Here is a 25,735-nt window from a genome sequence, read left to right as displayed (position 1 = left end):
GTAAAATATTTAAAGCATTCATTTTTTTGTTTTAAGAAGTAGGTCCATGTATATCTACTATAGTCATCAACAATGACAAAGGCGTACTTGCTACCTCCAAGGCTCGATGTAGAGATTGGTCCGAATAAGTCCATATGGATCAATTGTAAGGGCCTAGAGGTGCTTATTTGATTCTTAGCTTTGAAACTACCCTTAATTTGTTTACCTAATTGGCAAGCATCACATACATTATCTTTGATGAACTTGATATGAGGAATTCCTCTTACAAGTTCTCTAGATGATATTTGAGTGATTAGTTTCATGTTGGCATGACCTAATCTTCTATGCCATAGCCAAGCATCCTCATTCATAACCGCAAAACACATTTCATCACATAAATCATTGATGTCAATAGTGTATACGTTATTTTGTTTTAATGCAATCATAGACATGTTCTTATGTGGTTTTTCAATGATGCAAGCATTAGATTCGAATTTGACAGTGTATCCTTTATCACATAATTGACTAATGCTCAAGAGGTTATGTTTTAAACCATCAACTAACAAAACATCTTCAATAAAGAAGTTGGATTTGTTACCTATGGTTCCTTTGCCAATGATTTTACCCTTGTTTTTGTCTCCGAAGGTGACATAGCCTTCGTCTATGCTAGTGAGCTTAGAGAATTGAGATGGATCTCCGGTCATATGCCTTGAGCATCCACTATCAAGGTACCATCTCTAGCTCCTAGCTTGCGATGGTGTGGGTTTCTACAAGAAAGGATGATTTTTAGGTACCCATTTGCTTTTGGGTGCCTCAAAGATAGATCTACATCGTTTATCATGTTGCATAGAGTTTATCATGGTTCCTTTAGGAACCCAAATCAATTTGTTTGGACTAATTTTCTTGAATGGACAATAATGTGTCTTGTGTCCAATTTTGCAACAAAAGTTACATTTTGCTTGGTGTTGAACATGTAAGATGGGGCCTTTTATAAAGGTGGTTGGATTTAGGTGAGGACTTCTCACAAATCCAATTCCACTTCTTTTTGGAACGTGACCCTTGTTTGCAAGGATCATGTTCAATGACTTGCTACCAACCTCGAATTTCTTCAAGGTGTCCTTAAGTAGCAGGTTTTCTTTTTGGAGAGTTTCTAGATCATGACATTTGATACATGAATTTAAACTATCATGATATTCAATTTTTAACTTATCAAAATCACAAGTAAGACTATCATGCTCCTCTTTCAGCAATTTGTATTTTCTATTGATAATCTTGCATTCATCAAATAAGTCATGGAAGGCATTTGGTAATTCATCGAAAGATAAATCAGCATCTAATAAATTCGTTACCTCCTCTCCGATGGCCATTAAGGCGTAATGAGCAACTTGCTCGGTGTTGGACTCCTCTTCTTCAGACGCGCTCGAATCATCCCATGTTGCTTTGAGCGCCTTCTTTTTTGTTGTTCTCTTTTTGGCTTGGGGACAATCACTCTTGTAGTGTCCTGGCTTTTTGCACTCATAGCAAATAACTTGGTCTTTCTTGGGTTCAAGTTTACTTTTAGTGTCATTTTTAAACTTGTTTCTTTTAATGAATTTTTTAAATTTTCTTGTTAGAAGTGCCAATTCATCATCACAGTCCTCATCACTTGAGTTTTCTTTCAAGTGATCTTCCAAAGTTCTAAGTGCCATATCCTTCCGGTTCTTTGGAAGGATGTCTTCTTGCTCTTCATGAGCTTTGCAAGTCATCTCGTAGGTCATTAATGACCCAATTAGTTCTTCAAGAGGGAAGTTGTTTAGATCTTTTGCCTCTTGAATAGCAGTGACTTTAGGATCCCAACTCTTAGGAAGGGATCTTAGAATTTTATTTACGAGCTCAAAATCCGAAAAACTTTTTCCGAGTCCTTTTAGACCGTTAACAACATCCGTGAAACGGGTAAACATGTCGCCAATAGTCTCACTCGGTTTCATCCGAAAAAGTTCGAAAGAGTGTAACAAAAGATTGATTTTTGACTCTTTCACTCTACTTGTGCCTTCATGAGTCACTTCGAGTGTGTGCCAAATATCAAATGCAGTTTCACAAATCGAAACACGATTAAACTCGTTTTTATCAAGTGCGCAAAATAAGGCATTCATAGCCTTTGCATTAAGAGCGAAAGCCTTCTTCTCCAAATCATTCCAGTCGATCATTGGAAGAGAAGACTTTGAAAAACCATTCTCGACAAGATTCCAGAGTTCAACGTCCATAGAAATAAGAAAGATCCTCATTCAGGTCTTCCAATAGGTGTAGTCCGTCCCATTAAACATGGGTGGACGTGTAATGGAATGGCCCTCTTGGTTTCCGGCGTAAGCCATCTCTCTTGGGTTTTAATCCGTTTGAGAGTTAACCGGGCTCTGATACCAATTGTTAGGATCGAGAGCACTAAGATGGGGGGGTGAATTAGTGCAGCGGAAATCTTTCAGCAATTAAAAATGAAAGCTGCGTTCGTTCGATAAAAACTATTTTGATGCAAAAGCCGATTCTAAGATTACTTATGATTAAGTGCAGTTTACGTCTAAACACAGTTTGCGTCTAAGCGCAGTTTACGCAGTTTGTGTCTAAATGCAGTTTGCGTCTAAATGCAGTTTGCGTCTAAATGCAGATTGCGTCTAAGCGCAGTTTGCATCTAAGCGCAGTTTGCGTCTAAGCTCAGATTGCGTCTAAGCGCAGTTTACGTCTAAGCACAGTTTGCATCTAAGCGTAGATTGCAGTTATAAATGGAATCAAAACGTAAACGTAAACTGTAAAGAAACTCGTTCGTAAAAGTGCAGAAGACAGTTTGCAATTATAAATAGAATCAAAACGTAAATGTAAACTGCAATGTAAAGATCGTACGAAAATACCGATTTACGTCTGAATGTAGATTCGAAAAGATCAGAACTTAGAAACTTGTTCGTAAAAGCGCAGAGAGCAGTAGCTATGTAGGAGGTTTGCAGTAATGATAAAGTGCTCAAAATAAACGCAAACCAGAGATTTAGAGTGGTTCGGTCAGTCTTGACCTACTCCACTTTTGGCTTCCTCCACCGACGAGGTTACCGACGTCAACTAGAGGCCTTCCTTCAATAGGCGAAGGCCAACTGCCCTTTTACAGTTTCACTCCTTTTGACGGGCTCAGGAGACAACCCTTATAGAACCTTTCTCTCCTCTCTTTACAACTCAAGACTTGAAGAACAGAAAGAGGAGAACTTTTGGACTTAACACAAATTTGAGCTCTTAGAATCACAGAAAAGATCAAGAATTCGGTGTAGGTCTGTATCTTTTTAGTGCTGAATGGGTGGGGTATTTATAGGCCCCAACCCAGTTCAAATTTGGAGCTCAAAACGATCAAATCCCGGAATTCCGGGATCAGGCGGTTGCACCTCCTGACTGGAGAGGTTGCACCGCCTGGCAGAACTCGAAGAGTGAGCCTCTGGGCGGTGCTACCTCTGTCAGGGGCGGTTGCACCTCTCTACTAGAGCTCGAAGACCGAGCTCAGGCGGTTGCACCGCCTGACTGGAGAGGTTGCACCGCCTGGCAGAGCTCGAAACTTGAGCTTTGGCGGTGCTACCTCCTGACAGAGGAGGTTGCACCGCCCAGTCTCGCTCGGAGACTGAGCCCTGGGCGGTTGCACCTCTTGGCTGGGGCGATTGCACCGCCCAGTCTCGCTGGGAGACATAGCCTGGGCGGTGCTACCTCCCTGCTTGGGCGGTTGCACCTCCCACAGCAACCTGGGTCCGAATGGGCTGAACCATTCGACCCAATTTGAGTTCTTCAGGGGCCCAATTGCCCCAGGATTAAGCTAATGGGATCACCTCCCATTTCTAACTTAAACAAAGTGCTAACTACGATTATTTCCTAAGACATATTCTGCAGCTTGCTTCGGTACGTCACTCGCTTCTTCCGGCGAGTTTCCGGCGAACTTCCGTCGATCATCCGATGAACCCTCGGTGATGCTCCTGCGGACTTCCGGCAAACTCCTGGACTGCGACGATCCACTTGGCAAGTTCCGACGAGCTCCTTTGGCAAGCTTCTGGACTTCTCAGATTTGTTCCCGTAGAACCTCCGATGACTGTCCGAACTTCCGTCGAGCTCTCGAACTCCCAACGTGATCATTGTCATGACTCCGGCGCAACTCCTGCTGCATGTCTTACTTTCATCGTAGTTAATCCCTGCACACTTATCTCAACACATACATTAGACAACAAATGACAATTGACTTCATAATCAAAATCCGAGATTCAACACAAGGTACCATCTCTTGCTCCTAGCTTGCGATGGTATAGGTTTCTACAAGAAAGGATGATTTTGAGGAACCCATTTGCTTTTGGGTGCCTCAAAAATAGATCTACATTGTTTATCATGTTGCATAGAATTTATTATGGTTCCTTTAGGAACCCAAATTAATTTGTTTGGACTAATTTTCTTGAATGGACAATAATACGTTTTGTGTCCAAATTTGCAACAAAAGTTGCATTTACTTTGGTGTCGAACATGTAAGATAGGGCCTTTTATGAAGGTGGTTGGATTTTGGTGAGGACTTCTCACAAATCCGATTCCACTTCTTTTGGGAACATGACCCTTGTTTGCAAGGATCATGTTCAGTGACTTGCTACCAACCTCGAATTTCTTCAAGGTGTCCTTAAGTAGCAAGTTTTCCTTTTGGAGAGTTTCTAGATCATGGCATTTTGTGCATGAACTTAAACTATCATGATATTCAGTTTTTAACGTATCAAAATTACAAGTAAGACTATCATTCTCCTTTTTTAGCAATTTATATTTTCTACTAATAGTCTTGCATTCATCAAATAAGTCATGGAAGGCATTTAATAATTCATCAAATGATAAATCTGCATCTATTAAATTTGTTACCTCCTCTCCGATGGCCATTAAGGCGTAATGAGCAACTTGCTCGGTGTTGGACTCCTCTTCTTCGGATGCGCTCGAGTCATCCCATGTTGCTTTGAGCGCCTTCTTCTTTGATGTTCTCTTCTTGACTTCGGGACAATCACTCTTGTAGTGTCCCGGCTTCTTGCACTCATAGTAAATAACTTGGTCCTTCTTGGGTTCAAATTTATTTTTTGTTTCATTCTTCAACTTGTTTCTTTTAATGAATTTTTTAAATTTTCTTGTTAGTAGTGCCAAGTCATCGTCATAGTCCTCATCACTTGAGTTTTCTCTCAAGTGGCCTTCTGAAGTTTTAAGTACCATATCCTTCCTATTCTTTGGAAGGATGTCTTCTTGCTCTTCTTGAGCTTTGCAAGTCATCTCGTAAGTCATTAATGACCCGATTAGTTCTTCAAGAGGGAAGTTGCTTAGATCTTTCGTCTCTTGAATAGCAGTGACTTTAGGATCCCAACTCTTAGGAAGGGATCTTAGAATCTTATTTATGAGCTCAAAATCTGAAAAACTTTTTCCGAGTCCTTTTAGACCGTTGACGATATCCGTGAAACGGGTAAACATGTCGCCAATGGTTTCACTTAGTTTCATCCAGAAAAGTTCGAAAGAATGTAACAGAAGATTGATTTTTGACTCTTTCACTCTACTTGTGCCTTCGTGAGTCACTTCGAGTGTGTGCCAAATATCAAATGCAGTTTCACAAGTCGAAACACGGTTAAACTCATTTTTATCAAATGCACAAAATAAGGCATTCATAGCCTTTGCATTAAGAGCGAAAGCCTTCTTCTCCAATTCATTCCAATCGATCACTGGAAGAGAAGGCTTCGAAAATCCGTTTTCGATAAGATTCCAAAGTTCAAAATCCATAGAAATAAGAAAAATCCTCATTCGGGTCTTCCAATAGGTGTAGTCCGTCCCACTGAACATGGGTGGGCGTGTAATAGAATGGCCCTCTTAGTTTCCGGCGTATGCCATCTCTCTTGGGTTTTAATCCGTTAGAGAGTTAACCCCGCTCTAATACCAATTGTTAGGATCAAGAGCACTAAGGGGGGGGGTGAATTAGTGCAGCGGAAAACCTTCTGCGATAACTTGCAACGCCTGGCAGAGCTCGAAGACTGAGCTCAAGCGGGGCCACCTCTTGTCAGGGGAGGTTACACCGCCCAGTCTCGCTCGGAGACTGAGCCCTAGGCGGTGCCACCGCCTAGCTGGAGCGGTTGCTAGTCATAGGTGCCCAGCAAGCCAATCACGTGAGTGATGGCACGTGTGACTTGATACATAATCTTTTTGCTTATTATATTTTGACGTATATCACTTTATAACTATTGCATAAATGCATACATAAATTGTGATGTCCTTGGATTTGTGCAATGGGAATCGGATCGTGATGAGATCACGATAATGAGATCGATTCACCTTTAAACACATATCCTAAATAATACCGGTCATAGGTTACTCGAGAAGGACATCATGATAACCGGATAGACTGGTGTGCTGTATACCCGTCCATATGATGGATGCAGCTGGTCTCATAGCTGCTCGTGTAGGGACACTAGGGATACAGTACAGGTGCTCATTGGAGAATGAGTTCACTGATTGATCCGCTTACGGAATGCTGGATGGTTGATGATGCCTTATTGTCAGACAGCGATTCCGTAGTCCTAGTGGTGTATCTGGTCCTTAGACTTGAGACACCAAGGATGTCCTGTATGAGTGCTCCACTCTTTGATACCAGACTTATAGGTTTGGCTGTTCCCAGATCTAGTACAGCTGGTCATTGGGAGTGGTAGTCGACCTTACGAGGGCTATTGAGTGTCGACAGAGGATCATCCACTCTCGGCGTCATGAGAGGAATATCCTATGTGTTCTTGCTCAGACAAATCCCTGGCCAGGGTCATTCGGGTTGAGAGAGAAAGAGTTCTCCGGGAGAATCTGATTAGAGCGAGACTCGAGTAGAAACCGTATGGGTCTAACAGCACCATGCTCGATATACGGTCTCTGGGATATTAGATGGATGAGGGACTATAGGTACATGGTAACTGAGGACAGACAGGTCCAATGGATTGGATTCCCCTGTATCGTCTGGGGACTACGGCGTAGTGGCCTAGTACGTCCGTAGTCGATGAGTCGAGTGAATTATTACAGAGATAATAATTCACTGAGTTAGAAGGAGTTCTGACAGGTATGACTCACGGCCAGCTCGATATTGGGCCTAGAGGGTCACACACATATGGTAGGCATTGCGATGAGTAGAGGTTCGGATATGAGATATCCGACGGAGCCCTTGTCTTATTGGATGCAGATCCAATACCCACTAGGGAAGGACCCATTAGGGTTTGACACGGGATCTCTATAAATAGGAGGGATTCACAGCCTCATAGGCTAGAGTCTTTGCTTGCCTTTCCTATTCTCCTCTCCCTCTCCACCTCAGAGTAGGCCTGGAGTTTTGAGGAGCGTCGTCGCAACCCTGCTGTGTGGATCACCGCTAGAGAGGAGGACGCTTGACCTCCTTCACCCTCTCCTAAGGATCTGCAAGGAAACAGGGATATACGATCTCCCTAGGTAACACAATCTCTATATGCAGTTTTGTGTTTTGCGGATTTTTGCGCACCGATCTTCACACGATGACGAACATCTTTTTGGGAATCGGGGATTTTTGTTTTCTTGTTCTTCCGCTGCGCATATGATGTCGCCCCCCATGATTTCCCAACAGTGGTATCAGAGCCAGGTTGTTCGTGCGAATGATTGGTTTTGAACTGCGTGTATTGTGTTTAGGAAGAATTTTGACGTCAAAATCGTTGACGCAAAAGCGAGGAAGGGCAGCAACAGTTGCTGCCCTCGATCTGCATGCCTGCAGCCACCTGCAGCCGCAGCCGCAGCCGCAGCTAGGCAGCACAGCGCCGGCGCATGTGCAAGCGCTGTGCCTGCAGCAGTCGGCCGACGGTCTGCTTGCAGCAGGCTTGCTGCTGGCGGGGCTGGCAGCCCACGGGCAAAGGCGCCGCAGGGCAGCGACGCTTGCCGCCGCTGCTCCCACGGGAAAAACCCCCCCCCACAAGGGCGGCCGCCCGGCGGGACAGCACCGCCTGCGGAGGCAGCGGCGCTCGAAGGGGGCGCCCACCCGCAGCGGCATCGCCGCCAGCGGGCTTGCCGCCTGCAGGCGAGGGCAGTGCCCTCGCCCCGCCGCACAGGCCGCCGCCGGCAGGGTGGCGGCGGTGGCAGCAGCGAAAGGGGGAAAGGGCATTAGGGTTTTTTGGGAAAAAGACAGTTTTACCCCTCGAAATTTGAGAAATTCCAGTTTCTATCTTTTATCCAAATTATGAAAATACCCTTAGGAATTGAGAAATTCCCTACATGTCCCTGATTTCAGAAAAATATTAATTAATTAAAAGGTTTAGTTGATTATTATTTTTATTATTATCTAGTAGTCCTACATGATGATGATTATTTATACATGTGATGTATGATGTGTGGACGGATGATCATGGATCGTGTGATGTGTGTATTTATGATTATTATTATTGAGGTCTGTGAACCTCTATTATATTTCTCGTTTATTGTCGGGCCTGCGTGCCTATGATTAAGTTGTAATCACATGAGGAGGCGCAGCGGGAGCGTGGATGCGATAGCGGGACCCACGAGACGGACGATCGTGATGCATGGAGATGCATCAAGATGTCGACGAAACCGACGAAGACGAGATGGACGATCACAGGGCATGGAGATGCACCGTTGCACACATAGATCTTGATGTGAGTGATTAGGCCTACTGGCTCGGGCCTAATCATATTAGGTTGTGGTCCATGATCATCTGGTGTGATTGCTTATACACATACTAGATATGTATATATATTTGCATGCGATATAGATATATATTAAATATGTATATGTGTGGCATGTCATATTAGGAGACCAAATCATAGAAACATCTCTCGATAATATTAAGTCGGTAAACGTGAGGCAATTAGATTGACCCACGTGGCCTTCCATCGTTATGAGTAGGAACCGATTCCCGGTGTAGGTTGAGTTGGTCGAGTCCCTTGAGACTCGCCTATATCGCGATTCGCTATCTTGCTTACGACATAGAGATGTCACCAGTGACCTGAGGGCATGGTATGCTTGGTCGAGTCCCTCGAGGGTATATCATCAAATCAGACTCATCTTGTAACGAAGGTGTTGACTTAACCGAGCATCATGGTTGGTCGAGTCCCTCGAGGCCATGGTGATTCGGAGGCCGAACAGGACGGGAATTACAAGGAGTTGTGATTGGCAAGAGTTGCCTACCTTTTAGGCTTAGTGTGATTGGTCGAGTCCCTCGAGGTTACACTAAGACGCTGATTGGATCCTGATCCCCACTAGAAGTCTGCCGGAGACTTCCGTTTCACGTGCTGAGGGTGTCGCGTGACTCGTTAGTAAAATAGTGGGAGCATATTAAGATAGAAGTCCATATCTTGATAGTTTATTTCTTGCAAAATCTGCATGTTATTCATTTCTGCTACATCTTTATTTTCAGAAAATGTCGCTTTCAAATCCCTTACGTGGCATACTTGATGTCAACCGCCTCACTGGTACAAATTATACGGATTGGCTCCGTAACTTGAGAATTGTTCTCACAGCGGAGAAAATCGTGTACGTCCTTGATACAGTGATGCCTACGCCCGAAGAAGGGGCAAGCGAGGATGAGATCGCTCGCTACGTGAAGTACATTGATGACTCCACTCTTGCTCAGTGATATATGTTGGGCTCTATGACTCTAGAGTTACAGAGACAACATGAAAAGATGGATGCCAGATCCATTCTCCTACATGTCCGTAAATTGTTTGAGGAACAGGGAAGGACTCAACGATATGAGATATCTAAGAGTCTTTTCCGCGCTAGGATGACTGAGGGGACACCGGTTCAGAACCATGTCCTAAAGATGATTGAGTGGATAGAGAAACTCACAGGCCTAGGAATGGTCCTAGAGGATAACTTGTGTGTGGACATTGTGCTTCAGTCCCTACCAGATTCCTTTTCACAGTTCATAATGAATTTTAATATGAACAAGCTTAAGGTGACTCTCCCAGAGCTCCTCAATATGTTGAGGGAGGCAGAGAGTACTATTAAGAAAGAGAAGCCAGTTCTCTACACTGGTGAGACCAGAAAGAAAAGGAAAGCAGAAAGGTCCCTTAAGAAGGGAAAGGGCAAGGGCAAACAAGGTAAAGCAAAGGTTGCTAAGAAAGACCCAACAAAGGACAAAGGCCAATGCTTCCACTGTGGTAAAGATGGGCACTGGAAGAGAAACTGCAAAGAGTACCTTGCAGAAAGGGCGAAACAAAAGCTTGATGAAGCTTCCGGTACATTCATGATCAGTCTCCATTTGTCAGACTCTTATGATAACACATGGGTATTGGATACCGGTAGTGCTTATCATATATGCAATTCGTTGCAGGTTCTGGCAAGGCCTAGGAGACTAGAGAGAGGCGAGATGGACCTTAAGATGGGTAATGGAGCAAAAGTTGCTGTATTAGCTGTTGGCGAGGTCGCCCTACATCTGCCTAGTGGAGCTTTTATTGCATTAGATGCATGTTATTTTGTTCCTTCTATTATCAAAAACATTATCTCCATTTCATGTTTAACAATTAGTGGATATAAATTTATTTTTGAGAACAATGGTTGTTCGATATTATTAGATGATAAGATCATCACGAAAGGAACATTGCATAATGGTTCATTTATGTTAGACACTACTCCACATATCATGAATGTAAATGTGTCCAAAAGGAAACAAGATGAGTTGAACAGTGCATACCTGTGGCATTGTAGGCTAGGTCACATCCATGAAAGAAGGATTCAAAAGTTGCTAAATGATGGATATCTAGATCCATTCGACTATGTGTCTTATGCAACTTGTGAGCCTTGCATTCGTGGAAAACTGACCAAATCTCCATTTAGTGGAACTGGAGAGAGAGCCACTGAGTTGTTGGAACTCATACATAGTGATGTATGTGGACCCATGTCAACTCATGCCATTGGAGGTTACTCCTACTTCATTACATTTACTGATGATTTCTCAAGGTATGAATATGTGTACTTAATGAAGTACAAGTCCGAGGCCTTTGAGAAATTCAGAGAGTATAAAAATGAGGTGGAGAACCAGACTAGAAAGAGTATCAAAACTCTTCGATCAGATCAAGGATGTGAGTACTTAAGTACAGAGTTTACTCAGTTCCTCAAGGACCATGGGATATTATCCCAATGGACACCTCCTTATACACCTCAGCTCAATGGTGTCTTTGGAAGGAGGAATCATACGCTATTAGATATGGTACGGTCCATGATGAGTTTCGCTGACCTACCCATCTTATTCTAGGGATATGCCCTAGAAACCGTAGCTTACCTTCTGAACAGAGTTCCAACTAAGTCGGTAGTGTCTACACCATATGAGATATGGAAAGGGAAGAAGCCTGATCTTAAGGTTGTTAAGATTTGGGGCTGCCCTACCCACGTTAAAAGACACAACCCCGATAAGTTAGAATCAAGGACAGAGCGATGCATATTTGTGGGATACCCCAAGGAAACTTGTGGGTATTATTTCTATCATCTCGAGGACAAAAAGGTCTTTGTAGCTAAGAGAGCAGTGTTCCTTGAGAAGGAACACATTCTTGGCGGAGACAGTGGGAGAATGATAGAGTTGACCGAAGTTAGAGAACCAAGCTCAAGCACCACTCTACAGCCCGAGTCTGTTCAGGTACCTAATACACAAGTTTCAACTTTACGCAGGTCTGATAGAGTATCTCATCCTCTTGAGAGATATGTGGGACATATTAGAGGAGAGGATGCTGAGGATATTGATCATCAGACCTACGAGGAGGCTATTATGAGTATAGACTTCGGGAAGTGGCAAGAAGCCATGAATTCTGAGATGGATTCTATGTACTCCAATAAGGTTTGGAACCTAGTTGATGCGCCCGAAGGTATTGTACCCATCGGTTGCAAATGGATCTTTAAGAAAAAGATCGAAGTAGATGGAAAGGTAGAGACCTATAAAGCAAGGCTAGTAGCTAAAGGGTATCGTCAAAAGTAAGGTGTTGACTACGACGAAACCTTCTCACCCGTAGCAATGCTAAAATCCATCAGAATTCTATTGGCTATTGCAGCACACTATGATTATGAGATCTGGCAGATGGATGTGAAAACCGCATTCCTCAAAGGGAACCTTGAGGAGGAGGTGTATATGATGCAACCTGAGGGATTCGTGTCCAAGAACTGCCCAGATAAGGTGTGTAGGTTGCTTAGATCCATTTATGGACTAAAGCAAGCTTCCCGAAGTTGGAACATAAGATTTGATGAGGCATCAGATCTTATGACTTCGTTAAGAACGAAGATGAGCCTTGTGTATACAGAAAGGTAAGTGGGAGCGCTATCACCTTTTTGGTGTTATATGTGGATGACATCCTTATCATTGGGAATGATGTAGGAATGCTATCCACAGTAAAGACTTGGTTATCTAGACACTTCTCCATAAAGGACTTAGGGGAAGCATCCTATATCTTGGGGATTAGAATCTATAGAGATAGATCCAAAAGGATGTTTGGCTTGTCCCAGTCCAGGTACATAGAAACCATTGTCAAAAGGTTTGGCATGGAAAATTCCAAAGGGCAAACATGAATATGATACCTTATGCCTCAGCAATAGGGTCTATCATGTATGCCATGCTATGTACTAGGCCTGATATAGCGCATGCTCTGAGTGTCACGAGCAGGTATCAGGCGGATCCAGGCTTGGAGCACTAGAAAACAGTAAAGTGTATCCTTAAGTACTTGAGAAGGACTAAGGATCTTTTACTAGTATATGGAGGTAATAGCCTTAAGGTTGAAGGCTACACTGACTCAAGTTTTCAGTCTGATGTCAATGATAGCAAGTCGAATTCAAGGTATGTGTACACCTTGAATGGAGGAGCAGTGTGCTGGAAGAGTTCCAAGCAAGATACCACTGCTGACTCGACCACAGAGGCGGAGTACATTGCTGCATCGGATGCAGCAAAGGAGGGAGTCTGGGTGAAGAAGTTCATCACAGATTTGGGAGTCGATACAGATAGCAACAAGTCGACTTCCTTATATTGCGACAACTATGGGGTGATTACTCAAATAAGGGAACCCGGGTCTCATCAGAAGTGTTCTGAGGAGGTTCCAGCTTATAAGAGAGATCGTAACCCGAGGAGATGTAGTAGTGGAAAGAGTTCCATCCGAAGATAACATTGCAGATCCACTGACAAAGCCGTTGTCTCATTTTGTCTTTGAGCGTCACAGGAGTCTGATGGGGATCAGACACATAGGTGATTGGCTTTAGGTCAAGTGGGAGATTGCTAGTCATAGGTGCCCAGCAAGCCAATCACGTGAGTGATGGCACGTGTGACTTGATACATAATCTTTTTGCTTATTATATTTTGGCGTATATCACTTTATAACTATTGCATAAATGCATACATATATTGTGATGTCCTTGGATTTGTGCAATGGGAATCGGATCGTGATGAGATCACGATAATGAGATCGATTCACCTTTAAACACATATCCTAAATAATCCCGGTCATAGGTTACTCGAGAAGGACATCGTGATAACCGGATAGACTGGTGTGCTATATACCCGTCCATATGATGGATGCAGCTGGTCTCATAGCTGCTCGTGTAGGGACACTAGGGATACAGTACAGGTGCTCATTGGAGAATGAGTTCACTGATTGATCCGCTTACGGAATGCTGGATGGTTGATGATGCCTTATTGTCAGACAGCGATTCCATAGTCCTAGTGGTGTATCTGGTCCTCAGACTTGAGACACCAAGGATGTCCTGTATGAGTGCTCCACTCTTTGATACCAGACTTATAGGTTTGGTTGTTCCCAGATCTAGTACAGCTGGTCATTGGGAGTGGTAGTCGACCTTACGAGGGCTATTGAGTGTCGACAGAGGATCATCCACTCTCGGCGTCATGAGAGGAATATCCTATGTGTTCTTGCTCAGACAAATCCCTGGCCAGGGTCATTCGGGTTGAGAGAGAAAGAGTTCTCTGGGAGAATCTGATTAGAGCGAGACTCGAGTAGAAACCGTATGGGTCTGACAGCACCATGCTCGATATACGGTCTCTGGGATATTAGATGGATGAAGGACTATAGGTACATGGTAACTGAGGACAGACAGGTCCAATGGATTGGATTCCCCTGTATCGTCTGGGGACTACGGCGTAGTGGCCTAGTATGTCCGTAGTCGATGAGTCGAGTGAATTATTATAGAGATAATAATTCACTGAGTTAGAAGGAGTTCTGACAGGTATGACTCACGGCTAGCTCGATATTGGGCCTAGAGGGTCACACACATATGGTAGGCATTGCGATGAGTAGAGGTTCGGATATGAGATATCCGACGGAGCCCTTGTCTTATTGGATGCAGATCCAATACCCACTAGGGAAGGACCCATTAGGGTTTGACACGGGATCTCTATAAATAGGAGGGATTCATAGCCTCATAGGCTAGAGTCTTTGCTTGCCTTTCCTATTCTCCTCTCCCTCTCCACCTCAGAGTAGGCCTGGAGTTTTGAGGAGCGTCGTCGCAACCTTGCTGTGTGGATCACCGCTAGAGAGGAGGACGCTTGACCTCCTTCACCCTCTCCTAAGGATCTGCAAGGAAACAGGGATATACGATCTCCCTAGGTAACACAATCTCTATATGCAGTTTTGTGTTTTGCGGATTTTTGCGCACCAATCTTCGCACGACGACGAACATCTTTTTGGGAATCGGGGATTTTTGTTTTCTTGTTCTTCCGCTGCGCATATGATGTCGCCCCCCATGATTTCCCAACAGCGGTTGCACCTCCTAGTCTCGCTCGGAGACTGAGCCCAGGCGGTGCAACCTCCTGCCTTGGGCGGTTCAATCGCTTGGCAAAAATTAGGGTCCGAATGGGTTGATCCATTCGGCCCAATTTGGGTTTTTCAAGGGCCCAATTGCCCCAAGATTAAGTTAATGGGATCACCTCCCATTTCCAACTTAATCAATATGCTAACTATGATTTTTCCTAAGACATTTACTGCAACTTGCTCCGGTGCGTCAATCGCTTCTTCCGGCGAGCTTCCAGCGAACTTCCGTCGATCATTCGATGAACCCTCGGTGATGCTCCTGCGGACTTCCGCCAAACTCCTGGACTTGCGACGATTCACTTGGTGAGTTCTGCCGAGCTTCTTTGGCAAGCTTATGGACTTCTCGGATTTGTTCCCGTAGAACTTCCGACGATTGTCCGAACTTCCGTCGAACTCTCGAACTCCCAACGTGATCATTGTCTTGACTCCGGCGCAACTCTGCTGCATGTCTCACTTTCATCGTAGTTAATCCTGCACACTTATCTCAACATATAGATTAGATAACAAATGACAATTGACTTCATCATCAAAATTCGAGATTCAACACTTCTCGGTCGGTTCCTACAGAACTTCCGACGAACGTCTGAACTTTTGACAAACTCTTGAACTCTCGACAAAATCGCGTTCTTGACTCTAGGACTCCATTTTGCTTTATGCCTTGCTATCATAGTTAATTCTGCACATGTAAAAATACACTTCAATCTAGACAATAAATACTAAGCATGAATCATGTTGTCCGGCATGTCATTGGTCTATCGATGCTTCATTCGATTCTTCAACGCATCGTCCTCTCTTGCGACCTATTACCCAATCGGCTAGTTGACTCCGCAACTCTGATATCCTTGGCGCAATATCCGCTCTTCTTAGCCCGATGCCTTAATCCATGGCCCGAAGCCTTCTATCGATACGTCGACCGATCCTTCGGCTCGACGTTCATTCTTCTGACATGTTTTCCTCTGGCCCAACATGATTCTTCCTACTTTAATTGTCTTTCCCTGATCGAAGTATCCTACGTCACTAAAAACGCAGATCAAATCATAAAAACTTATAAATTGGTTTTATCATCAAAATACGAGATTCAATAAGGGATACCACTCCATCCGCTGTTGGGAGTGTGATATGGATTATCTTCATCCGCTATTATAAGGAATCCATCTCGTGAAATATGTCTCTCCATTCGCTGTTGGGAGAGTGCACCATCAGGTGATGTACACCTTTGTTATTATATATGTGTTATATGTGGTTGATGCATGATTTTGTTTATTATGTAAGAAATTATCATTATTTTTTTATGCATAAGTTTCATGATGAATCGATATATTATCATTTCTTATTGAATTAATTTTTATTTTAAGAATATTAAATATTATTTTAATAAATATTTTGAGGTTCCTACCAGCATTTATAGTTGTTGATATGTTTTTATCTTATATTTATTTTCAGAATAATCTACTACTTTGTAATAGATTTGAAGATTGGGTGGAAGAGACTTGTGACCCTACCAAGAAGATGTGATTTTTTTTCTAATTAATAGAATATTTACTATTGTAAAGATAATGATTTGAATTCAAAGATAAATGAAAAAAAAGGAGTTTATTATATAAATTATGAATTATAAATTACTGATTTATTATTCTTTTTATAAATCTGGGATATAATAATTTAATGGTATCAAAGTAATGATTTTGAGGACCTATTGGAATATGAGATCCTAGAGTTAGAATATTAGATGACCCAATTAGTTTTTGAGATTTGGATTTTGAGAATTAGATTATAATACAACTAAAACATAAATTTAAGAGATTATGATCAATTTTTTTTTAGTCAAATATAATTTTCTTTATAAAAATAATTGATTAAAGATGTTACTCAAAGGGAATCTTGTTAAATGATTTGAAATAGGATTATAAAGTAAAAGGCCAAAATTTTATTTTTCTCTAAATTAAAATAAGTGTTGTATTAGTGTATCTACTATCATAAGGTTTTACATTTTAAATATAATTTTTCCATGACCCTCTTGTCTCCTTTTTGAAAAGTAGATTAGGGTTGTTAACTTAATAAATGAATAATAACAATTGACTTAGTTATTCATGAAGATGCACATATTAGATTTATATCTAATACTTTTAAAAAGTAATTTGGCCATGTGACTAGAAATATTATATGATGCAAGTTAGTTAGAATTTTATTTTATTTTATAAAAGGTAAATAAATTAAGTTTATTGCATAAGTATGTTAGTTCGACCATATCATTTTGATGTAGAGGAACTAAAATTCATTCATATAGCTTTGTTATAAATTTAAAGTAGATTATATATGAAAGAAGTTTGACATAATTTCTACTATAGTTTGACGTATTATTTTTGTTATACTTTGTTCTAGAATATTATTTTAGCTATAATTATGAATAGGGTAAATTAATAAAACATATTTGTTACTTATTATGTGGTTTCTTTAGGATTGATAATTAAGTAATTTTTTAGTTTTATCTTACATTGTTATGAATGTTTATAGTTAAAATATCTAGTTTTATTAATTGAAGATTATACTATGTTTCAATTATTCTCTGATGTAAAAGTTTTGATAATTTTAGGTGCAAACATTTTATAGAATCTTTTAAAAATATAAATTAAATAGTATTTACCTTGATAATTTTTGTTAGCATATATTATTCTTAAAATTAGGATTTGATTTTACATGTGCTAGGATGGTTTGTAGAAGTTATTGTTGACATTAATAAAATATGTACCTTTGATGTTGAATAAATTTGATCATTGAAATGTAAACTTAATTGTATGAGTAATTAATTTGAATAGAGTTTTGATTTAATGTCAAATTAATTGTCAGATATTATTTGTTTAATGCAAAGACGAGATCTAATGAGAATTAAATATAATGTTATTTCTTTGACACGTATAATATATAAATAATTTGAAATTATAAAAAAATATATATGTTGAATAGTTGGATAAATTTTTATCATTTCAATTATTTTTTATTGTTGAGTTGTGCCTCAACTTATATTTTATGTCAACAATCAATCAATTTTTTAAACTTAAAAATTTTATTGATTTATTAGATATAAAATTTGATATACTTGCGGTGGGTAATCTAAAACCAAATTTATTCAATGAGTTTCATTAATTTGTCATATGTTTTATGTTAAAAATATATATATCTTTTGACTTAAAAGTTTTAGAGTGACACATTTAATCTAAATATTTTTCAAGATAATTTAATTTTGTCATTTGACTTAGTATTTCGAGAGCTAACTATATTGATTAATATTATTTTTAATCAAGTTGGGGACCAAATTTCTATTAAGTGATGGAAAAATGTAATCACCGATAATTTCTCTCTTAATATAAATTAATTACTATAAATGATGTATTGCTTTATTATTAATTTCTATATTTGTGTACTATAGTTACAGAAATAATTAAATTTAGTTTCCTTAATCACATGGATAAGTTAGAAATTCTACTAATCAATTAAATTATTAATTGATTTATTTCCTAATGAGTGATTTAATATTTAGGAAGTAAATAGTTTACATTCCATTTTTGTGTGTGAACTATAAGAAATTAATATTATATTAATTTTTTGGTGTGTAAAAGCAAAAGAAAAATTAATTAAAAAATAAAAATTAAATTATTTCTTACCTTCAAGGAGATCTCATCTTCTCCTATATGAAGGGGGCTATTCCTCCCCTCATCCCCCACCAAGCCTAACAATGAGAAGATTGAGGAGATGACTTCTAGGGGAGATGATATTGAAAAAAGGATAGTTGAAGAGAGATAGAATCCTTTCTTTTTTAACTAACTTTGATTTATATTTTGAAAATTTGATGTTGAGATTGTTAAATTTTATGATACATAATGATGTTTTAGTTTTAAAATTTTATGATTAATAAATAATGATAATTATTTTGTGATGTTAGAATAACGATTTCATTTATGTTGATCTCTTAAGCTTAAGTGAATTTTAATATTGATTTAATTATTAAAATTATTATTTTTGGATTAGCATAGTTGTTCTAATTTATTTAATTAGATATATCTATATTTCAAGAATTATATGTGAATTTCTATAATGTAATGAGTTTTAAATTAAAGATCATGAATTTAAAGTTTTTATTAATAGATTTAAGTCATTCTTTAACAATTTAAATATTAAAATCTAATTTAATAAGATGAGTCTACTTGTGATGACTTGAGTCAAGTTGATCTGTTAGACCGGATCGAGTCAGCCCATGTGGTCATGTACAACTTAGCCCATGTGGCCAACTATAATTTAGCTCATATGACCAGGCATGACCCAGCCTATGTGGCTTGATAGGAGCCAACCCATGTGGCAAGATATGACCCAACCCATGTGGCTAGGTATAATTCAGTCCATATGGCCGTGTATGACTCAACCCATGTGGTAAGGTACAACCCAACCATGTAGCCAGGCATAGGTTAGTTCATGTGACTAGGTACGACTCAGTGCATGAGGCCAGATACGACCTAAATTCATATGTCTAGGTTCGACCAACTCGCAAGCCAAACACGGCCTAATTCAATGGTAAGGCTCAGCTTAACTTATAAGTGAGGCTTAGCCTAGCTTATAAGTGAGGCTTAGCCTAGTCCATGAAGTTAATCCTTCCTAACTATGCGGTTGGCATTAAACACATCGTCGCTTCTCTATCTAGCCCGTTGTACTTAACTCAACCTACTTAGAACAGGTATGTGTAGTGCATGTGAGCTATCCAAGACTTAGGTGGGTTAGTTCAGTTCGAGCTAGCACTATTCAACATTGTCCAATTTCCTCTCTCTTTAATTGGTTTGAGCTTGTTAATTGACTAAATCAGATAGATTTGATCGATTAAAGCTAGTTTAGGGTGATTCCTAACTAACTTGACTAATTTAAACATACTTGACCTAATCAAGATCAATCAAATCTAAATTAGACCAGTCTAGGGTGATTCCAGACCGGTTCTATAAGGATTTTAGGTTGGTTCAATTAGATCATAATCGAATTATGTTTGGTTTAAGTCAATTGAGCTATTCCAATTAGGGTTTTGGTTGATTGAGGACTATTAAGAGATTGATGTTTCATGCCTTTATGATTTGATGAATTTAAAAGTTTTATATTTTCTTATGTTTAGTATTATGTAGTAGATGTGACTAGACTAGTAGTTCACATTAGGAGTATAACCTGTGAAAGGAGCTATGAGCCCATCACAGTGCAGAGCCACCAATGAACATAGTCTAGCAGATTTATATTAAGTATGGTCTCTCATCATATTTAATCATATTTATTTCTTGATGTATGTGTGAGTGAGTGGATGAGTGTAAATGAATGATCATGGATATTTATATATCCCTTCCGAGGGTAGGTATGGCGATTCCCTTTGGGGATTAGCGGGCCGTCAAACGTGACAGTTAGATGGTTCCTCCATTTACTATTAGGAGGAATGTGTCCCCACTTGGGTGAGTGAGGGATGCCACTCCATCCGCTGTTGAGAGTGCGATATGGATTATCTCCATCCGTTGTTGGGAGAAATCCATCCCGTGGAATATGCCTCTCTATTCGTTGTTGGGAGAGTGCACCATCGGGTGATGTATGCCTTTGTTATAATGTATGTGTTACATGTGATTGATGCATGATTTTTTTTATTAGGTAAGAAGTTATCATCGTTTTTTTTTTTATGCATAAGTTTTATGATGAATCGATATATTATCATTTCTTATAGAATTAATTTTTATTTCATGAATATTGAAGATTATTTTAATGATTATTTTGAGGTTTCTACCAACATGTATAGTTAGTGATATGTTTTTATCTTATATTTATTTTCAGAGTAATCTACTACTTTGTAATAGATTTGAAGCTTGTGTGAAAGAGACTTGTAACCCTACAAAGAAGATGTGACCTTTTTTTTTCTAATTAATAGAATATTTAATATTATAAATACAAGGATTTGAATTCAAAGACGAATGAAAAAAAAAGTAGTTTATTATGTAAATTATGAATAATAAATTACTAATTTGTTATTCTTTTTATAAATCCAGGATGTGACAATTTAAAATGTCATGACTCGGGCCTGATAGGTTAACTGGCCTATCAACTTTTTTTGGCTCAAAGTTGATAGTAATACATGCATTAGACCCGGCTTAGCATAACCCAGATCAAACTCTAGTATAGTGCATATGATGCGTAGCGCAGTGGTGGCTCCACACTGTGACGAGTCCTCCATCCATGGGTAGCCCTTTCCTACTCAAGCCCCCTCACCATGCCCAAATGCTAGATCAGCTCTGATATTAAAGACTCAGGCTTAATGCATTAATTAGCCTATAAATGTTGTTTGGCCCAAACCACTTACCAAAATGCTTAAGCTGAAGTTGATAGTAGTACACTCATCAGACCCATGCCCACTTCTGATGTGGGACTAATTGGGGGTGTTACAGAATTGGTTTTATGAGTAGCAACACTCAATAAAAGCTGACTACTTTTGTTAAAGGACCAACTTTATATGTTCCCCTAATGTTAAGTGTAATTTTTGTGATAGACATGGTCATTTTGTTTATAAATATTCATTCAAAAGTTATAACTCACATAAATTTATTTGGGTTCCTAAAGGAACAATAAAGGACATAATGCCAATAGACAAGATAGGTAAATCTAATCATAAGGGACCCAAAGTCAAATAGATACCTATAGCAAACCCACCTTTCTCATAGAAATATCTACAATCAAAAGCTAGGAGCAAAAATAAAATTTTGATAATGGATGCTCAAGGTTTATGATCGGAGATCCAACACACTTTTTAAAACTCACTATCCGAAACAACAAAGGAAAGATCATTAGCATTGGAATTATTTGTAACAAATGAAATCTTTTGCTTGAAAAATAGTTTATTAATGGTTATATTATTGATCTTGATGATTTTTGTGATGAAACTTATTTTTCGATTTTAAATGTTGAGGCATGGTTTTTGGCATAAAAGAAAAGGGCATGCTTATATGAAGTTAATCACATATATTGAATAAAAAAAAGGGGAATGCATTTTTTCTTGAAAATGTCTCTATCCTTGAAAGCTTAATGAAGCTTTCAAAAGGAGATTAATGAATCTATTTATGTTATTTTTTATGAATCTCTTGAACTATGAAAGTGATTTTGATGATTTAAATTTAAATGATTTTTATTTAAATCTTTCATTTGATACTTAAGATTTTTTTATGAATCAAGATCTCTTATTTGATCTCCTACATTTCTTTTTACTAGTTACTAAAGAAAAGTTTTATCTAGATCATGATCTTAAATTCTCAAAATTATAACTTAAATTTTCTTTATATGATTCAAGATCCCTTGCTCTTTATTTGCATATGATTCTTGTATTTTATTAAAGAGAATATTTATTTAAATGAATCATAATTTTTCTCTTGATTTCTTAGAATTCATGACTTCAAATTTCTTTTGAATATCTTTTCTTATTTGACATCTGAAGATTTCTTTTTATTTAAGAGGATATTTGTCAAAATAAATCATGTCTTTTGGTTTCATAATTTGATATTAATAATTTTTTATGTCATGATTTTTTTATTTCATAATACTCCCTTATTTCAAAGAAAGGCACAACTTGCTAGCTTGCATACCTCAAAAGAGAAGCAAAAAGTACTAGCTTGCCCATCTCAAGAAGAAGCAAAAATTGCTATCTTGCATATCTCAAGAAAAGCAAAAATTTTGCTAACTTTTGCATCTCAAAAAGTTGCTAGCTTGTATGTTTTAAAATGATGTAAAATTTGCTAATTGTACTTTTCTCTTTTTGTTTGATGACAAAGGGGGAGAAGTTATGATGGTGATTTGAATCATGCATGGTATGTCACCTTGATATGTTTTGAAATTATGATGAGTTGAAATTATGTATGTAATACTCATGATTTTATGTGCATGCATTGATGTGAAAGTCATGGTTTTAAAGATTATCATTATTTTTGAATTAAAGTTTGTTTTCTTTCAATATGACATATTGATAGGGGGAGTTTAGTTTAAACTCCGTTATCAATTCGTTGTCATCATAAAAAAGAGAGAGATTATTGAATCTCATATTTTGATAATGAAATCAATTGATGAAATTATGATCTAATGTGCATTTGAGTGACGTGGGGCTAACCTCGATCATGGAAAGACAATTCGATTAAAAGTATGAAGAATCAGACATTGGGATGAAGTAGAACATGTTAGAAGATTGGATATCGGGCTAGAGGAATGGTCGACATGTCGGAAGGACTTCATGCCATGAGTTCGGGTATTAGGCCGAAGGATCAAACATTGTACGAAGGAGATCAAAAGTTGCGGGAGGTCAACATGTCAATTGGGCAATATGCCGAAGGATCGAATGAAGCACCGAAGGATCAAACGAAGCATCGAATGAACCAATGATATGCTAGACAACATAGGATTTACGCTTGTAATTGATTGTGTCTATATCTAGTTAGTTTAGGGATAATTGAGTTAATTTTTGGTGTAATCATGCTAACTCAATTATGGGCCAATCAGGCCTAAATTAGGACTATTTTGGGCCAAGAGGAAGGCCCATTTAGTGACCCAAAGTTGGGTCAAGCGATGGAATCGCCTATAAGCTGGAAATGTCAAAAGCCCAATCTCCGAGGTTATCAGGAGGTAGTACCGCCAGACTGGGCGGTGGTACTACCCAATGTTAGTGTCAGATTGATAGGTAGTGATACCTCCAATTGTCAATCTAGTAGGCAGTGGTACCACCCAATACTAGCGGTGGTACTGTTAGTACCTCGAAAACCCAGGATGAGACCGTTTTAACTCCAAATTTGAATCTATTTAGGGCCTATAAATATCCCACTCTTTCTTGCTTGGGTAAGTAAGAAATAAAGTAGAAAAGGGCTATAATTCTAAGTTAAAAAAAGTTTGAAAAGTACTAAATGTCCTCCTCCTTTTCTTTAAGTTTTGGGCTTAGTCTAAGAGAGGTGCGAGGCTTGTAAAGGAGAGAGAGTTGTATGAGGATAGTTTATCTTCGCCCATTGAAAGAAGATCGGTAGTGAATACCGGTGGCCTCGACGGAAGAGGAATCAGGAGTGGACATAGGTTGAGACGACTGAACCATTATAAAACTCGATTTTAATTTTAGTTCTACTTTTCATTGTCATTGATATTATTTTAATTACTTATTGCACTTATTCTAAGTCAAGCACACTTTCAATATTTCCGATATGATTTTTCATCAAACGAAAGTTTTCGAATCGTCAAGGTTTTTATGAAAGCACTAATTCACCCTCCCCCCCCCCCCCCCCCCCTTCTTCTTAGTGCCGAAATGGTCCTAACACTCTTGAGATACTATCAATTCTCTTTCTCCCCTTTGTCATTAAAAAAAAGAAAGGAGAAGAGAAGGATTCAATGGTGCAAAAATTGACATCAATATTTCAATCATCTCATAAAAAAAAAATGAAGGATCAAGTCATGAATACTGAAAGACCAAGAATCATTTTGACAAATCTCTTCATTTTAAATAACCAAAATAATGAATGATGGGAAATGATCTTTATTCAAAAGGAAAACTCAAGTCATGAAAAACCGATAAATCAAGATAATGATCTAAAAAATATATAAGAAGAGTTTATGCATTTAAAAAATTTATCATACCTAATTCTCTTCTAATAAAATCAAAATTTTCCTCATTGGTTTAGTAAAAATATATGCTAATTGTTATTTTGTATCAATAAAATATAAAGATATATCATGATTATTAATATGATCTCTAATAAAATGATGTCTAATATCAATGTGTTTAGTTTTAGAATGTTGAATGAGATTCTTTGTTAAACATATTGCACTAGTGTTATCATATTTTATAGGAATATTTTTTAAGCAAAGTCCATAGTCTTCTAAAGTGTTTTTCATCCAAATAACTTATGTACAAAATGAACCTACTACTTGGTTTTATAGGAATATTTTATAGGAATATTTTTTAATTCACTCATTAAACTCATTTCAAATTCTTGGTTTATACTTTTGGCAAAAGATTCACACAAAGACTCATTTATAGAATTGAAAATAATATCATCAGCATAAATTTGAATAATAAAAAAATTATTTTTAAAATATTTAATAAATAATGTGGTATCAATCTTGCCTTTCAAAAATTTATTTTTAATAAGAAATGAACTAAGTCTCTCGTACCAAGCTCTTGAGGCTTGTTTCAATCCATAGAGAGCCTTAAATAACTTTAAAACATGGTTACGAAAAAGAATATTCTCAAATCCGGGTGGTTATTCAACATAAATTTCTTCATAAATAAAGCCATTAAGAAAAATACTTTTAACATATATTTAAAATAACTTAAATTTATTACAACATGCATAGGCAATGAGTATCCTTATGGCTTTAAGTCTTATCATAGGAGCGAATGTTTCTTCACAGTCGATACATTCTTCTTGGTTGAGAGACCTTTGGTCACTAATCTAGCCTTGTTTCGAACAATGATACCAAGTTCATCTTACTTATTTCTAAAGACCCATTTAGTGCTAATTATAAGATGGTCACTAGGTCTAGAGATAAGCTTCCACACCTCATTTCTCTTAAATTGATATAACTCCTCATGCATTGCAAAAACTCATGAATCATCTTTTAGAGCATCGTTAATGCATTTAGGTTAAATTTGAGATAAAAATAGAGTATTAGCATAAAAATTTTTAAAAGAAGAATGAGTTTTAACACATTTTGATGTATCTCCAATGATTGATTCCTTAGGATAAGCATCTACATACTTCCATTCCTTATGTAGGGATTCTTTGGAAATAGATGCATTCAAGTTGCTTGGGAGAGGAGAATTTTTATTTAAATTCAAAGTATCAAAATCAAAATCATCATCAAGATCATTTTTCTTAATTTTGAAAAACTTATTAAAGATAACATGGATGGATTCCTCAATAACTAAAGTT

This window comes from Musa acuminata, chromosome BXJ3-10 (assembly GCF_036884655.1).
Source record: "Musa acuminata AAA Group cultivar baxijiao chromosome BXJ3-10, Cavendish_Baxijiao_AAA, whole genome shotgun sequence".
NCBI lineage: Eukaryota > Viridiplantae > Streptophyta > Magnoliopsida > Zingiberales > Musaceae > Musa > Musa acuminata.
This window is presented reverse-complemented; position numbering follows the sequence as displayed.